Source organism: Hordeum vulgare, chromosome 7H (genome assembly GCF_904849725.1).
Source record: "Hordeum vulgare subsp. vulgare chromosome 7H, MorexV3_pseudomolecules_assembly, whole genome shotgun sequence".
NCBI classification, from domain to species: domain Eukaryota; kingdom Viridiplantae; phylum Streptophyta; class Magnoliopsida; order Poales; family Poaceae; genus Hordeum; species Hordeum vulgare.
This window is the reverse complement of record NC_058524.1, coordinates 14207908-14213028: the sequence shown is the minus strand read 5'-3', so window position 1 is coordinate 14213028 and position 5121 is coordinate 14207908. Positions and strand designations below refer to the sequence as shown.

Here is a 5121-nt window from a genome sequence, read left to right as displayed (position 1 = left end):
TTTAGGGCTTGAATCCTGGACTAGATAGCTAGTCTAAGGTTATGCACAAAACATTATGGGCCAACATGGTAAACCGTACTTAGTATAGCCTAGTAAGAAGAATTCTAGTCGATCCCTTGGGCTCTTCCTCTCCGGATGAGCCGATCACGGATACCCTTGGCTGCTCCTTCTATATTGATTGGCCCTTCCTCTCCCGGCTGAATCCCACCCCGTGTCGTTGTCGCCTCATGTCCATGGTGACTCGCAGACCCAGGTCCACACACACATTCTATATTGCAATTTATTGATATATTTTTATTAAGAACACACACTACAATTCACAACGGCCCTCAGTTTTCTTGACACCGCCCTATTAGGATTGACGCTTGACTTGACTAGAATTGAGTCTAGACCATGTGTACTTTTTTTTGAAATCACCTGTCGAATCAACATGTTGTGCACAATCGTTCCGTCGAAATAAGTGTTTCTAGAAAAAAAAAGGATATTGATTCTCAAAGATCACACATTTAGGAAAATCTCTCAAGTGGAATTGTAATAATAGTATTGAAAGGTTAAAGATTCTAGCTACAATAATATCAAAGTGCACCTAGAAGGACTAAACTTTCCGATGACCTTATCTTCAGCTTACTTGTAGTGTACATGACAAACTATTGATTACCGGTAGTACACGACATTCTGACTTCATTTCATTTCTTGGGAAACTGAATAACATAATGAAGCACACATGCACACATATCTCGAATTTCAGCTCATGGTTTATTTACGGCGACAGTTTCCTGGATGAAGATAGTCACCTGCACATAGATCCATAAGAACGAAATAAGACAGCAACACACATTTATATGAATGTATACAAATAGATACACACACACACCCCACATGTGTGTGTGTGGGGGGGGGGGGGGGGGATGCTTACGTGGATGAACCTACCTATAGAAAAATAGGAAGAAAGAACGAAATAATAAGAAGAATCTATGCCGATTTCTCAGGAGTGAGATGACCTTCACTTCACTAGACATATTACAATATTAATATGTCTGACGGACTTAATCATGGACTACCCAACTGCTCCCCATTTCATAGTGTATGTAAATCTTGTCAAAGTAGATTTTTTCCTAAGTCAAACTTTGACCAAGTTGACTTGATCAAAGTTTTACCAAGACACAATATATATACCGTCTCCTCTATTTTAACATCAATGCATCGTAATTGAACGTTCCGTAAATTTTGTCTTAATTCAAACATAAAAAGAAACTGTAAAAAAATATATAATCAACATAAAAATATTTCATGTAAAATTACGAATATACCAAAATAGTGTAAAATATACAAAAAATCAATTATTTCTGGTCTTGTGACTTATATTTTTGTTTTCTTATGTCAAACTTTTGTAACTATTTGTATTTCAAATGTAATTTATTTATAAATTGATTGTAAGATTATATTGGGTGAAGAATAAACTATTATGCATCCTGGATGATGAATAGAGTTTCTACACACACACACACTCCAACCAAAATATGGTTAAAAATGGGAAGTTTTGTTACCCTCTTCGATGTTAGCTTGACAGAGTAGCAATGTGAATATTCTCTCATGTCCGATTAAGTCCGACACTTATTTCTATATCGTCAATTTGAACAATTAAACACAAGTTGTATGCACAAAAAAAAATAAACCATTAAAACCTTCTTTTGCTACAAATTTAATGGTATACTTCTGTGATTTCGTTTGCCAAATTGACGATCTACAAATACATGCAGATTTTATAAACTGGATGAGTGGGTGAGTGAGTGAGTGAGGGAGGGAGAGAGAGAGAGAGGGAGGGAGGAAGGGAGAGAGTAATATCTACCAAGGTGAGTGGACTGACTCGTGTCCTATACACTGCACAAAGAAAAATCGGTCGGCATAAATTACATAGAATTGTAGTAAAGTCATGCACTTAAGAGGCTTGCTTACAAGCTGTTCCAGTTCTGTCGGGCGGAGGTCTGCCATGCACAGAGACGAGTTGGAGGAACGCAAGAAACAGCAACACAACGATAATCCAATGCTTGCTGCTTGTAGACATCTTATCAATCAGAGCTCACAATGACTAGATACTGAGGCACTCAACAGAGCATTCGAGCTGTTGTCTTGCCTTATATAACCGATTCGAAGTCAACTTTTCACACAATAATCCAACATTTAGTGGATGACTATGCCACATGGTTCTTGGTCTTAACAACAATATAAGTATTTCTTGTTTGATTCAGAAACAACTCCTTAATTAGCCTACTCGATGCTGACTTATTCTCTCATTGACACATTCAAAAACTGGTGTGCCAACCACAATGAGATGGCTTGATATCGAGCGCTGGAGATGCTCTATTGTTAAAATAGATCTTGGGATGGTGCCACAATATCTGGTCAAACTAAGTATGTTTATATGAGTTGATGTGGATGTTTGGCTTGGAGACTGAGTACCCAGATGGCAAGTTGCAGTGAAATTGAATAAACGAAATTCATGTACAACTTTGCAAAACTGATCGTTGAAATTTGCAAGTGCAGTAGGTACACATATGTTGGTGTGTGGCTGAGGTTATTCAACCAACCCCAGTTTTATTTAAGCTGATAAACTACAACTATCATTTTTAAAAACTATAATTCTAAAAGGAATGCTGGTTTGACAGAGTAGCAGGTCGAAGAAGCTACTCTGGTTTGACAGAGTAAAAGGCACTGGTGTTACTCTTTAAAATATATACCAGCGGCACTGCATATTCTAAGAGCACTTGATAGTTGACAAAGAGGTTTCGTAAGAAATCATTGGTCTGATTTGACTCGGCTGCATCTACAACTGTGCATTCTTAAACCAAACTGAAAATACCGTACCGATAGAATGCAAACTAAGCCTAAATTTATGGCTTGTATGTTTTAGGATTTATGTTGTGGTATATAGGATTTAGAAACCATAGATACAGTGTTTTTTGGGCATAAAACCTAATTCTTTTTGTAAAACCGAATTAACAAAGCTATGACACATTTTTAAGACTATATCTCGGCGAGTAGAACTCCTCGGTTAGGATCTCCTTTGTCATGGCTATCGCTCCAGTCCAACAACTTATTCATCCACTCATGCACATACACAATTTGGTGATTTGCTAATTAATGGTACGTATAGTAAGTTTTTTTTTTTGCAAGAAAACTACCAATCTAGCATGACTACAAGCACTGGAGCGAGTCGAAGACCCGCCATCATCGTCGTCTCTCCCCCACTGGATTCGGGAAACCTAGCTTGTTGCAGTAGACAGTCGGGAGGAAGTCATGCTAACGCCCCACAAGGCCAGCGCATCAGAATAACAACCATTGCGGATAAACATAAGCGTAAATCAGTAGACACATGAACATAGATGAAATAAGACTTGATCCAAGCAGATCAATCAAAGACAAGCATTGATCGAACCCCGTGAGATATGTTAGAGAAAGACGTCCAAGACAATGCTAGACGCGCCATCAGGATGGGGCTAGGCCGGGAGAACCTCGTTACATCTTCAGGGAGCGACCACCGCCTTGTGTTCCTGAACATGACACAAATCCTAATCCAACTCACGAAAGCACCTAAAAACAGAGCCCTCTCTCTGGAAGGGACCGGGATCCACCACATCTCCAAGGCCCAAAGGACAGAAAAGACAAGGTAAGGAAAACCTATCTCATGTTCGCCTTGCGTCGCGAGCAAAGAGTTACACTATGCGGCTTTCCGTAGCATGTTTAGGTAGGATCACTACTACACAGTAAGCTACTAGGCAATACATCTTGAATATCTTTTTTGGCGAGGTAGATGTTGATTCGTTTTTCTTTGCGGGGAGAGATATATGTTGGTCTGTAATCAGCGGTGTTGGCCTGCAATCAAAGACTCCGTCATCCATGCATTCCAGAAGTTTGTCTCCTTTAATGGACGTTTTTTTAGCCAAATCCGGATTTCGTTTTGCTTCTCACAGTCAGTCTACTCGACTCTTTTCCCTACCATCCCCTCCTGGGCACTCATTTCATTACTTTCGTCCACGGTACCCTCACTTGTCGAACAAAACCTTGATCACCCTTATTCCAAATAAGGAGGGAGCTGTAGAATGGTGTGAATGTTCACATAGTAAAAAAATGAAATTTTGTGCTCTCCTTTTTGAATTTGCATCAACTTTTGTTAGTTCGGTATTGACTGAAACCATGTCGATTTTTTGTCAAGTACTAAAACCGGACCACATTTCAATTTTATGCCATATTTACCGAAGTATTGGTACCATACCAATAAAACTATATTTACCAAACTAAATGCATAGAGTTAGTTGCCTCCCTACCTCACCCGTCAATTAGAATTAGGTGAATACCAGTGATTGACGGGGTGTACCATATAACCACATACATATACATTCTATTCCCCAAAGAAGAGTAGGGGAGCGTAAGGTCAATCCCAATGTCCTTCACTTATTTTTGCTACGTAAACTTGCCATTTAACTTAGGCCCTGTTTGGAACCACAATAGATTATAATAATCTAGATTATGAAGATAGATTATATAATCTGGTTTATAAAAATAATCCAGGTGGGTATGTTTGGAGGCCAGATTATATAAACTGTAATTCAGGTTTTACATTGTACAATGACATGTCTGTCCTGTATAAAAATAAAACGATGGCGGTGGCAGTAGGTAATTATCTTCAAGTTTACAAGGGTAATAGGTCATTAGTAATCCATAATCTGATTTTAGCTGGGGTAGAGTAGATTATGAGTTTTTAATAATCTGATCATCTAGTTTTTAAAATCTACAACATAAACTATCCTGTTTGGAAACATAACAGATTATAAAAACCAGATTATATAATCTTGGTGGTTCCAAACAGGGCCTTAGATACTCCCCATCCAATGAGTACTTTTTTATACCGACCAAGTATTTAAAATAGCAGACCTCACTATTAAAGATTGTTAAGTATAATATAACTGGATGATAAGTAAGAGATACAATGATCTATGTGTTGATTTGTGTGAAGAGCATTGAATCACCGAGGAGAAGCCATCACACATGACACTGTAATTTATTAATAATGTTCACGCGTATAGGCCACATCCTTAGGGCATGACTATGGGCACTACTCTT

The 5121-nt window shown here is 38.4% G+C and overlaps 1 long non-coding RNA gene across 1 annotated transcript; it reads right to left on the bottom strand.

Moving 5' to 3' along the window:
* Positions 1-249: 249 nt before the first annotated feature.
* LOC123412816 lies at positions 250-2093 on the bottom strand. Its single transcript, XR_006613611.1, has 3 exons — positions 1957-2093; positions 1850-1881; positions 250-794 (listed from the first exon to the last, which is right to left on the bottom strand). It is a non-coding gene; the product is annotated as an uncharacterized LOC123412816 (long non-coding RNA).
* Between the last annotated feature and the right edge of the window lie 3028 nt (positions 2094-5121).